Raw genomic sequence first — 13327 nt, 5'->3', positions numbered from 1 at the left:
TATATACAATGGAGTATTACTCAGCAATCAAAAAGAATGAAATCTTGTCATTTGCTACTACGTGGATGGAACAGGAGAGTATTATGCTAAGTGAAATTAGTCAGAGAAAGATAAAAATCATACGACTTCACTCATATGAGGACTTTAAGAGACAAAACAGATGAACATAAGGGAAGGGAAACAAGAATAATATAAAAACAGGGAGGGGGACAAAACAGAAGAGACTCATAAATATGGAGAACAAATTGAGGGTTACTAGAGGGGTTGTGGGAGGGGGGTGGGCTAAATGGGTAAGGGGCACTAAGGAATCTACTCCTGGAATCACTGTTGCACTATATGCTAACTAATTTGGATGTAAATTTTAAAAAATAAAAAATAAGATAAAAAAATAATGTCTTTTCTATTTAAAAATATTAAATATTTTAAAAATCTTAAATACCTTAAAGTGTGGAGGGTGATCCACCACTACATTTGCTTGTCATGGAGTTCAACAATGTCACTTAACATTCATGGCACTTCCACTTTGGTATGCTACCATGTCTAAAGGTATTTATTATTAAACTTATTTTTTTTTAATTTTTAACGTTTTTATTTATTTTTGAGACAGAGAAAGGGCGAGGGAGGGGCAGAGACAGAGGGAGACACAGAATCAGAAACAGGCTCCAGGCTCTGAGCTGTCAGCACAGAGCCCGACACGGGGCTTGAACCCATGAACTAACTGTGAGATCATGATCTGAGATGAAGTCGGAAGCTCAACCCACTGAGCCACCCAGGCGCCCCTATTAAACTTATTGAATAAGGCAATTTAACATAGTATAATAATAAATAGAGATGGTAAAATGTTTCCTCCACAAGAAAACCTTCCAATTCTTGCCTTGATCTTTTCTTACAGTGATTGCCCTGATATCTCTAGGAGAGAGACCTACAGTAAGCTTGTTTGGGCCCTCCTTTATTATATTGACACTACTTATAACTTCTTCCCTTATACTTTTTTAATTAGTTGGGCCCATAATCTTTATAGATTTTCTATTTCTAGTCTAATTATTTCTGCTCCTGAAGTCGTTAATATTCTCCATTGTTTAAAATTTGCTAGTTCAGGGCTCCTGAGTGGCTCAGTCAATTAAGCGTCCAACTCTTGACTTTGGCTTAGGTCATGATCACACAGTGCATGAGATCGAGCAAGGAAACTGCTTGGGATTCTCTCTCTCTGCCCTTCCCACCATATGCTCTCTCTCTCAAAATAAATTAATTAATTAAAAAAAATTTTGCTAGTTCATTCTCATCTTCATACATTTGCCCTGAATTTCCCTCCCAGATGGTGTGGGGCCTTGGTGACCCAAGACTGGGTTAATGTGTGACGGTCACAGAATTTGATGTCTAAGAAGATCTGAAACACAGACCTGACAGCAAATCTGGGACAAGCCTGGCAGAGAGTTGAACTGGTATGAATGTTGAATGTGTTTGCCAAAATGGTAATTAGAAGGGGAACAGCAGAGTAGAGGGAATGTGACACAGGCTGGGAATCAGATGTACTGAGTGGAATAAGCCAGTTCATAAGAGAAAGCAGGAGGGAGATGCCTAGCAAGACTTTTTTTTTTCTTTCTATGTAAGGCTTGAAGATGGATGGGAGCTTCTAATAGGGTACTTGAGGCCCTGCCCATGGACGGAATCAAAGCAACTCAGGACATGGAGAATGCTCAGGTGCATTTGTTCAACCAACAGTTGTTTACATGTCCACTCAGTGCAGGTGATCCAAAACTGTAAGTCACGTTTTTGGTACATTAGAGAGGTATTATTTGATATTATATATACCTTTTTTTTGGTGCAAAGAAAACTTAAAGCTTTTTTAGGACATCTTGTCTCTACACTTAACTTGAGACCCATAAAATGTCTTATTAAAAATGTGAATATATGGGGCGCCTGGGTGGCTCAGTCGGTTGAGCGCCGACTTCGGCTCAGGTCACGATCTCGCGGTCTGTGAGTTCGAGCCCCGCATCGGGCCCCTGTGCTGACAGCTCAGAGCCCGGAGCCTGTTTCAGATTCTGTGTCTCCCTCTCTCTGACCCTCCCCCGTTCATGCTCTGTCTCTCTCTGTCTCAAAAATAAATAAACGTTAAAAAAAAAAATTAAAAAAAAATGTGAATATACTTGTAGAAAATACGGTGAATTCTTGCAACAAATGCAATTTCTTGTTCCTTATGTAAATCTTTGGAATGTTTCTTCAACTGACAATTGCCCTTGATGAAAAAGAATAGATAAACTTCAACTAAAGTGAGAACATGACAAGATATTGGGGAAAATCCACTTAAGATGCATGTATGCTGGGTTAGAAGGAGTGTATTAATTATGCCCCAAAAGAGGATCTTAGCATTTTGAAGTTGGTTTCCTAAAGCTATTAGTTCACATTTAGTGTTTTAGAAATTACTGGAAGCAAAAATAGGAATATAATTCTACCTGTTATAAAACCATGTTATGTCTCTACTTAGAATGTTTCACTTCAAATAAGGCTACAGTGATCATGGAAAGGATCAAAAAAAAGGAACCCAAACTGGACAGAGATAAAGACAGACTTAAAAAAAAATAATTCTTATGTATTTTAGAGAAAGACTTAAAAAATAGGATCTTAGGAAGATATAACTGAGTACAAATATTGAATAAATTCTGAATACTAAAATTAGGCTGTATCTTTTAAAGTAAAAAGTGGTAAATTTTAGGATAATTGTCTATTCCATAGACTCTGTAAATGTGGCTATCTATTGCCTTAAAGTGACATTTTAAATCTCAATTGTGTGTTGATATTTTACCTGTCTTTAGCGCCCTGCCCAGGTGTTTGTTCTTCTGACTGTACCTCTACAGAGATTCATGGAGTTCAATCATCATAGCCTAATAAACATCATTAAATGACGAATACAAAATGAAATCAAGTATAAATAAATAATTTCTTTACATTAAAACTAAAAAAAAGACAGTTCATTACATTCGCATGATGAAGATTAAGTGAATATTATTTTTAAAAATAGCAAACTAGTTTATTGACATTCACCGGCAAAATGAATTAGTCAGTAAATACTTATTAAACTCTATGTAAAATATATAAAAATTTGATGTGTTATAATGAGGTATTATCCATATGACCTTAAGGTAAATAGAAAGGGCTGTGTATGTATGTATGTATTTATTATTGCTATTTTTTAAAGTAATCTCTACGCCCATGGGGCTTAAACTCACAACCCTGAGATCAAGAGTCTCATGGTCCACTGACTGAGCTAGCCAGGCTCACCAAAAGGGCAATGTTTTTAATTTTGGCCAATTTAGGTCCCTGAAACTTGTTTCAAAGTTTGCATCTGTGTATTGTAGTTAAGGCCATCCTGGTTGATTCCAGGAGTGAGGCAATGTCGCCACCTACTGTGCAGACCATGGTAATGATGATGATAAAGGGAAAAATGAATAATTTTCCAGTTTTAAATAAATTATGAGGTAAATATTAAGCTAATTTTGGGTGTGATTACATTATACCACTCCTCAGTTGTATCATCAGTGTACTGGATTACTGAGAACCAAACAATTGATCCTAGTTTTGTCAAGCTAGGCCTTGGTAGCCGTGTGCTTTTAAGGTAAACCTCCTCTCTATTTTTTTTTTTTTTTTTTTTTTTTTAATTTGAGTGTAATTGACATACAACGTTACATTAGTTTCAGGTATTCAACTTAGCGATTTGACAGGTTTATACATTACGCTATGTTCATGTGTAGCTACCATCTGACCTGTTACATCACCGTTATAATACCATTGACTCCGTCCCTTTTATTCTCATGACTTCTCCTACCATTATTTTACTACTATCAATCTCTCTCTTTATGTCTGTTAATATTTGCTTTATGTATTTAGGCGTTCCAGTGTCAGGTGCATAGATATTTGCAATTGTTATATTCTCTTGTTGGATTGACCCCCTTATCATTATGTAAGGACTTTGTCTCTTGTTAGTTTTTGTTTTAAAGTCTGTTTTGTCTGATACACGTATTGCTATCCCAGCTTTTTTTTTCTTCCATTTGCCTGGTGAGTGTTTTCCATCCTTTTGCTTTCAGTCTGTCTGCACCCTTAGGTCTGAGGGGAGTCTCTGCAGGCAGCATATAGATAGGTCTTGCTTTTTTATCCATTCCCCACCCTATGTCTTTTGATTGGAGTATTTAGGCATACTGATAGGTATGTATTTATTGCCATTTTAAATTTATTTTCTAGTTACTTGTGTAGTTCCTTGTTCGATTCTTCTTGCTCTCTTTGTGACTGATGAGTTTCTATAGTGTTACATTTGGCTTTCTTTCTCTTTATTTTTTGTATATCTACCAAAGGTTTGGGTTTGTGGTTACTGTGAAGTTGATATATAACATCTGAAGTAAATAGCAGTCTATATAGATACAACGGTCATTTAAGTTCAAACACGTGCCAAACACAAACACACAGAAAAAGGGGGGGGGAGGCTTCTTTTTCTTTACCCTCTTCCCTTCCCTTTTAACTCCGTTCTCTACATTTTACATATATGTTGTCATATTTTACATCTTTTTATTCATAACTTTCTCATGTTTAATTAGAACTATTTCTTTTCCATTTAAAGAATTTCCTTTAACATTTCTTGGAAGGCTGGTGTAGTGGTGATAAACTCCTTTAACTTTTGCTTGTCTAGGAACCTCTTTACCTCACTTTCCAATCTGAATAAACTTTCCTGGTAAAGTATTCTTGGTTGCAGGTTTTTTTCCTTTCAGCACTTTGAATATACCATGCCATTACATTCTGGCCTGCCAAGTTTCTGCCAAAAACTCAGCTGACAGCCTTTTAAGTTTTTCCTTGTAGATAACTTTTGTTTCTCTCTTGCTGTCTTTAAGATTTTTCTCTTAATTTTTAAACTTTGACATTTTAATTATTATGTGCTGTGATGTGGAACTCCTTGGCTTCATCTTATTCTCTGTGCTTCTTGGACTTGGATGTCTATTTCCTTCCCTAGCTTAGGGAAGTTTTCAGTTATTATTTCTTCAAACATGCTTTCTACAGCTTTCTCTCTTTCTTCTTCTTCTGGGACCTCTATAAGTGTGAATCTGTGTTTCCTTGATGTTGTTTAAGAGATCTCTTAATCTAAGTTTATTTTTTAATTAATTTATTTATTTATTTTGAGAGAGAGAAAAAAATGAGAAGGGGAGGAACAGAGAGAGAGAGAGAGAGAGAGAGAGAGAGAGAGAGAGAATCCCAAGCATGCTCCCTGCTGTCAGCATGTAGCCTGATGCAGGGCTCGAATCCATGAACTGTGAGATCATGACCTGAGCCGAGATCAAGAGTCGAATGCTTTAACCAACTGAGACACCCAGGTGCCCCAATCTATCCTTATTAAAAAAAATTTTTTTTAGGGGCGCCTGGGTGGCGCAGTCGGTTAAGCGTCCGACTTCAGCCAGGTCACGATCTCGCGGTCCGTGAGTTCGAGCCCCGCGTCAGGCTCTGGGCTGATGGCTCGGAGCCTGGAGCCTGTTTCCGATTCTGTGTCTCCCTCTCTCTCTGACCCGCCCCCGTTCATGCTCTGTCTCTCTCTGTCCCAAAAATAAATAAAAAAAAAAAAAAAAAAATTTTAATTATTTTATATTTAAAATTATTTTAATTATTTAACACTATTCAACTTGTGTGCTTTCCACTGCCCTATCTTCTAGATCATTGATATGTTCTTGTGTATCCTGTAATCTACTGTTGATTCCCTCTAGTGTGCTTTTTATTTCAGTTATTGTATTATTCAGCTCTGATTAGTTCTTGTTATTTTTTTAAATTCAAAAAAAATTTTTAATGTTTATTTATTTTTGAGAGAGAGAGAGAGCATGAGGAGGAGAGGGGCAGAGAGGGAGGGAGATATAGAATCTGAAGCAAGCTGCAGCCTCGGAGCTGTCAGCACAAAGCCTGACTCGGGGCTGGAACTCTGAGATCATGACTGAGCGGAAGTCCTACGCTCAACCAACTGAGCCACCCAGACACCCCAACTGAGGTTTTTTTCTTGTTCTTTCTTTTGTAGCATATTCTTCTGTGTCCCCATTTTGCTTGACTTTCTCTATTTATTTCTATGGATTAGGCAGAATCGCTACTTGTCCAAAATTGAAGGAGCGATCTTGTGTATGGTGTCCCTATGTGTGCCTGGTGAGTTTTGCTAGCTGGCTGGAGCTGTGGCTGTGTATGCTAGTTACCTCTTTTGAACTGTGACTTTTTACAGAAAGAAGAAAATGAAGAAGAGAGAAAGAAGAAAGAAAAGTACGAAAATACGAAAAAAAGAGAAAGAAAACAAAATTAAAAAGAACAAAAATTAAAACAAGACAAATTAGAATTATAAAAGTAAAATATAGGGGCGCCTGGGTGGCTCAGTCGGTTGAGCGTATGACTTCAGCTCAGGTCATGACCTCACAGTCTGTGAGTTCAAGCCCTGCGTCAGGCTCTGTGCTGACAGCTCAGAGCCTGCAGCCTGCTTCAGATTCTGTGTCTCCCTCTCTCTCTGACCTTCCCCCGTTCATGCTCTGTCTCTCTCTGTCTCAAAAATATTTTTAAAAATTTTAAAAATAAATAAATAAATAATAAAAGTAAAACATATTTAAAACTTTTTTTAATTAAAAAAAACATTAAAAAACACAGTTTATTTTCTGTGCTCCAGCACCACAGAGGCTGGTGTGGGCTTATGGAGCCTGGGTGCTGAAGTTTCAAGGTCACTGTGAGCCAGACCCTGTCCCAGTCTGAGCTTTTAAGGTGAAGTGGGAGAGAGTATCCCTGCAGCTCCTCAGCCCTTTAAAACTGAGACTTCTATTTCTATATCCCAGTGCTTACCAGGGCTGGTGTGGGCTTGTGGACCCTGGGCTTGCTGAGGTTACAAGCTCCTTGTGATAACCAGACCTGGCAGTTATGGCATTCAGCCTGCCTGTCAGGGCATCAGACCCGCCCATTATGGTGTCCAGACCCTGCTCTGGTCTGGGCTTTTAAGGTGGGGTGGGAACATAAACTCTGTCATTCTCTAGTCCCTCTGACCTGGAGAGCTTTCCTGTAGTTCCTTCATTCTTGGTGAAGCTCTACTGTTGTCTTCTATATACTAGTTGCCCTTTTAAACCACCGCTTTTTTTTCTGTGCACAAGCAGAGGGATCTGTTCCCATCCCCCAGTACTATCCCTCCCCACTGCTGTTCACAGTTTAGAGGGTTGGAAGTTTCCTTTGTTACCTTGTTTGCATTTCTCTTGCTGTTCTCTTGTCATTCTATCATTGGTTGTTTAGTAACTATTCAGTTAGCCCTCAGTTCTTCCTCAGCAGGAATTGTTCTATTAATTGGTTCTATTAATTTGGTATGTTCCATGGAGAAGGTGAGTTCAACGTCTTCCTATGTTGCCATCTTGGACTGTAATTCCTCAGGATCTTTCTTTAAAACATATACACACATATGCACACACACAATTTTCTGAATTTGTGTCTTTTTCTCTTCTCCAACCCTTTCATCAGGACCTTTTAATGTTAGTATTGGTCCATTCATCCTTTACTTTTCCATAAGCTGATTTCCAAAGTGGTCTTTTTCTTTTCTTTCTAGACTTCCCATACAGTTTCTTTTTATTTTGCTAAAGATCCAATCTATCCAATTTGTGAGAGTTTGTGTGTGTGTGTGTGTGTGTGTGTGTGTGTGTGTTTAGTTTTTTTGAGAGAGAGAGAGAATGAGTAGGGTTGAAGCAGAGAGAGAGAGAGAGAGGGAGAGACAATTCCACGCAGTCTCAGGACGGTGGAGGCCGTGTAGCATTGCCGTTACTCTGAGGAGAACAGTCGGTAGAGGGGTGCAAAAATGCAGAGCAATAAAACCTTTAACTTGGAGAAACAAAACCGTACTCCAAGGAAGCATGATCAGCATCATCACCAGCAGCACCACCAACAGCAACAGCAACAGCCACCACCGCCACCAATACCTCCAAATGGACAGGAAGCCAGCAGCCAGAATGAAGGCTTGACTATTGACCTGAAGAATTTTGGGAAACCAGGAGAGAACACCTTCACCCAACGTCAACGTTTCTTTGTGAATATCTTCCTGCTGACATCACTGAGGAGGAGATGAGGAAACTACTTGAGAAATACGGGAAGGCAGGTGAAATCTTCATTTATAAGGATAAGGGCTTTGGCTTTATCCACTCGGAAATGTGAACCCTAGCGGAGACTGCCAAAGTAGAGCTGGACAACATGCCACTTCGTGGAAAGCAGCTGCGTGTGCGCTTTGCCCGCCATAGTGCATCATTCATGTCCGGAACCTTCCTCGGTATGTTTCCAACGAACTGCTGGAGGAAGCTTTTTCTGTGTTTGGCCAAATGGAAAGGGCTGTAGTCTTCGTGGATGATTGAGGAAGGCCCTCAGGAAAAGGCATTGTTGAATTCTCAGGGAAGCCAGCTGCTCGAAAGCTCTGGACAGGTGCAGTGAAGGCTCCTTCTTGTTAACCACATTTCCTCAGCCTGTGGCTGTGGAGCCCATGGACCAGTTGGATGATGAAGAGGGATTCCAGAGAAGCTGGTTATAAAGAACCAGCAATTTCATAAGGAGCGAGAAAAGGCACCCAGATTTGCACAGCCTGGCTCCTTTGAGTATGAGGATGCCATACGCTGGAAGGCACTCATTGAGAGGAGAAGCAGCAGCAGGACCAAGTGGATCGCAATATCAAGAAAGCTCGTGAGAAGCTGGAGATGGAGATGGAGGCTGCTCGCCATGAACACCAAGTCATGTTAATGAGACAGGATTTGATGAGGCGTCCAGAAGAACTCCGGAGGAGGGAAGAGCTGCACAACCAAGAAGTGCAAAAACGAAAGCAACTGGAACTCAGGCAGGAGGAGGAGCGCAGGCGCCATGAAGAAGAGATGCGGCGGCAACGGGAAGAAATGATGCAGCGACAGCAGGAAGGATTCAAGGGAACATTCCCTGACGCAGAGAACAGGAGATACGGATGGGCCAGATGGCTATGGGAGGTGCTTTGGGCATAAACAACAGAGGCGCCATGCCCCCTGCTCCGGTGCCAGCTGGTACCCCAGCTCCTCCAGGACCTGCCACTATGATGCCAGATGGAACCTTGGGATTGACCCCACCAACAACTGAACTCTTTGGCCAAGCTACTACCATGGAAGGAATTGGGGCCATTGATGGAACCCCTCCTGCGTTCAACCGTGCAGCTCCCGGAGCTGAATTTGCTCCAAACAAACGTCGCCGATACTAATAAAAATTTCAGTGTCTCGTTTCCCAAAAACTCTTAAAAGAAGGACCCTTTCTGGACTAGCCAGAATTCTGCCCTGCAAGAGTGTTAGGGATTTCTCCCAATAGTTAGGTCTTCCTTGCCTGTACTACTCTAAGGGAGTATGCTGGAGGCCGAGGGCGGGGGTGGGGGGGGGGCGATAAAATTTAACAAATCAGTTCTGTGTGGTATATCGTCTAGCTAATTGATTCTGTGTAGTGCATTCCTGAAGTCTCCTGTGATTGTTGAGGGCCTGGGGTGAGGGTGGGGGAACCATGACAAAATGGAGCCAGTTAGACCCCCTGTTAATCTTGCTCACTCCATTCTTTGTCCATCCTGTTCTATTTGCTTTCTCATTCTTACACCCTCCAAACCCAGAGACACCGCCACCTACACCACAAAAACAAACATCCCCCAATGACCTTAGCCCCATTGCTCCACTTGCAGGTGGGAATTCAGGCAAATGTCCCACAGACGTCACAGACAACATACGTACGGTTCTGTTATATCCCATATATTACCCCTTCGTGTCCTAAGGAAGACATTTTCTCTTAGAGACTTTCATTTTAGTGTATCTTTAAAAAAAATCTTGTGTTAAGTTGCCTCCATCTTTTTTCTTGGGTAAGGGTAACCCAGGAATGGCCCTTTTCTGACTATGATGTTGCTGTTCACAGCTTTTCTTGATAGGCCTAGTACAATCTTGGGAACAGGGTTGTTGTATGCTGAAGGTTGGACAGTAGCTCTTAGTCTTGCCTATCTTAGGTAGTTACGCTGTGCATTTTTTTATTGGTGTACCACACTTGATTTGTTCCTGATATCTTTGGAGCTTTTCTGAGAAATGGAGCAGTAATGCAGCATCAACTTATTAAAATATATTTTAAGCCTTTAAAAAAAAGAAAAAAAAAAAAGAATTCCAAGCAGGCTCTATGCTGTCAGTGCAGAGCCCCACATGGGGCTTGATCCCACGAACTCTGAGATCATGACTTGAGCCAAGTTTAAGAGTAGGATGCTCAACCGACTGAGCCACCCAGATGCCCCCAATTTGTGAGAGTTTAGTTTGAGATACATCTTTTCAATTACAATCAGAACTATTCCCAACACCATATTTGTTGGGCTAACTACCCTCAACTAGGCAACTAAAATATTTTAAATGTGTACATACCATTGTTCACTTGAACCAACACTTAGTATTTCTCTGTCTTTTGCCTATGTATTCTCTTCCATTAATCGGTCATTTGCATAAATCACTCCTCCTATCTGAATATAACTCATTTGAGGGCAGTTATTATATCATTTTCATGCTTCCTCAGCATCAACCCTTATCCCACCACTAGTATTTTGCAAATAGTAGGCACCCAATATTTACTATATGAAATGTGAGACATATAATACACTTGAAAAATGCTTTTATTCATTGTGATGGAGTGGGGAAAATAAAGTAATACAAAGATAGAAAAGAAAAAAGTAATAAGAATTTTATTGAATATTTGGGCACTTCTTTGTTCTTTTCAGCCAACTTCAGGAGAACAATAGTGAGGACTGGAAGGTGAGAGGAAGGAATTAGAGAAATAAAGGACAAGTAATCAATCAAACATAGGCCTATTCAGTGTGTCTTCGGTTGGCCTGCTATAACACAATAGCATAGACTGGGTGGTTTATAAACAACAGAAATTTATTTCTCACAGTTCTGGAGGCTGGAAGTCTGAGATTGGCGTGCCAGCATGGTCAGGTTCTGGTGAGGGTCCTCTCTGGGTTACAGAGTGCAAAGTTCTTGTTATATCCTCACATGGTGAAAAGAGAGGGAGCTAGCTCCCTGGCCTCTTCTTATAAGGGTATTCATCTCATTCACAAGGACTCCACTCTCATGACCTAATTATCTCCCAAAGGTCCCACCTCCAAGTATCATTCTACTAAGGGTTATATTTCAAAGTATGAATTGGGGGTGGGGCACAAACCTTCAATCTATAATTCAGTATTTACAGTATTCTAAGAAATGGGTTAATTTCTTGGGAGGGGCATAGAATTTAAAAACCACACCGATCCTGAGATGCCTGGGTGGCTCAGTCGGTTGAGCATCTGACTTGTTTTCAGCTTGGGTTGTGACCCTAGGGTCATGGGATCAAACCCTGCACTGGGCTCCATGCTGAGTATAGTGCCTGCTTGGGGTTCTCTCTTTCTCTCCCTCTGCTCCTCTCCCCTGCTCACTCTCTCTTTAAAATAAAATAAAATAAAATAAAATTTAATTTAAAAAGCCCACACATATCCTTATATTGTTCTCTTGGGGAGTTACAACTATCACATGCAATAGGTTAAAGGAACATTGATTGCCAAGTAGTGCAATGGTGTTCATGTGTTCAATAAAGTTTCAGAGACGTGGAAGACATGTGAATTGGGAGCAACTGAGCAATGCGGGTATTGAATCAGCTCTTACATTCCCAGGTGTGAAACAAAAAGAGGTAAATGATGAAGATACGGGAAAGAAGAAAGCATGCGTTTTTGGAAATGAAATATCACAAAGCACAAGTGATACAGACAAAAAAAAAAACACTTCTATTTCTCCTTCAAATGATGTTAATGATATTGTCTAGTGCTGTTCTAATATGCCAGCCTCTGGCAAATGTGGCTATTTAAGTTTAAATTAATTTAAATGAAATAAAATTAAAAATTCAGTTCTTTAACTGCACTAGCCACATTTCAAGAGATCAATAGCTACAGGCTGCTAATGGTTACTGTATAGAAAAGTGCAAATATAAGACACATCCACCATTGTCATCCACCATTGTTCTTTTTTAAGTGCTACAGTAAGTGCTTCTGAGCACTTACTATATGAAAAGCTCTCCTGATCCCATTTAATCTTTGTAGCAAACTGATGAAGTATACACTTATAGATAAGAAAACTGAGGTTCCTAGAACTTAAGTATTTTCCCAAAATCACATAGTAAGTGGGAGGGCTGTAACTTGAAGTTTCATCTGACTTTAAAAACAGATGCACTGGGCACCTGGGTGGCTCAGTTGGTTAAGCGTCCGACTTTGGCTCAGATCATGATCTTTCAGTTTGTGAGTTTAAGCCCCGCGTCAGGCTCTGTCCTGACAGCTCAGAGCCTGGAGCCTGCTTCGGCCTCTGTGTCTCCCTCTCTCCCCCTCCCCCACTCATGCGCGGTCTTTCTCTCTCAAAAATAAAATAAACATTTAAAAATTTTTAATAAAATAAAAAAATAAAAATATGGCACAAAAACAGACACATAGACCAATGGAATAGAATAGAAACCCCAGAATTAGACCCACAAAAGTATGGCCAACTAATCTTTGACAAAGCAGGAAAGAATATCCAATGGAAAAAAGATAGTCTCTTTAACAAATGGTGCTGGGACAACTGGACAGCAACATGCAGAAGGATGAAACTAGACCACTTTCTTACACCATTCACAAAAATAAACTCAAAATGGATAAAGGACCTGACTATGAGACAGGAAACCATCAAAACCCTAGAGGAGAAAGCAGGAAAAAAACCTCTCTGACCTCAGCCGCAGCAATTTCTTGCTAGACACATCTCCAAAGGCAAGGGAATTAAAAGCAAAAATGAACTATTGGGACCTCATGAAGATAAAAAGCTTCTGCATTGCAAAGGAAACAATCAACAAAACTAAAAGGCAACCAACGGAATGGGAAAAGATATTTGCAAATGTCATATCAGACAAAGGGTTAGTATCCAAAATCTATAAAGAGCTCACCAAACTCCACGCCCGAAAAACAAATAATCCAGTGAATAAATGGGCAGAAAACATGAATAGACATTTCTGTAAAGAAGACATCCAGATGGCCAACAGGCACATGAAAAGATGCTCAATGTCACTCCTCATCAGGGAAATACAAATCAAAACCACACTGAGATACCACCTCATGCCAGTCAGAGTGGCTAAAATGAACAAATCAGGAGATTTGTTATAGTTGCTGGTGAGGATGTGGACAAACGGGAACCCTCTTGCACTGTTGGTGGGAATGCAAACTGGTGCAGCCGCTCTGGAAAACAGTGTGGAGGTTCCTCAAAAAATAAAAATAGACCTACCCTATGACCCA

The 13327-nt window shown here is 40.2% G+C and overlaps 1 pseudogene; it reads left to right on the top strand.

Annotated features, from left to right (window-relative positions):
* Nucleotides 1-7828: 7828 nt before the first annotated feature.
* On the top strand, nt 7829-9305 carry LOC122227773 (annotated as a pseudogene).
* The last annotated feature ends 4022 nt before the right edge of the window (nt 9306-13327 follow it).

Source organism: Panthera leo, chromosome C1 (assembly GCF_018350215.1).
Source record: "Panthera leo isolate Ple1 chromosome C1, P.leo_Ple1_pat1.1, whole genome shotgun sequence".
Taxonomy (NCBI): Eukaryota; Metazoa; Chordata; class Mammalia; order Carnivora; family Felidae; genus Panthera; species Panthera leo.
This window is presented reverse-complemented; position numbering and strand designations above follow the sequence as displayed.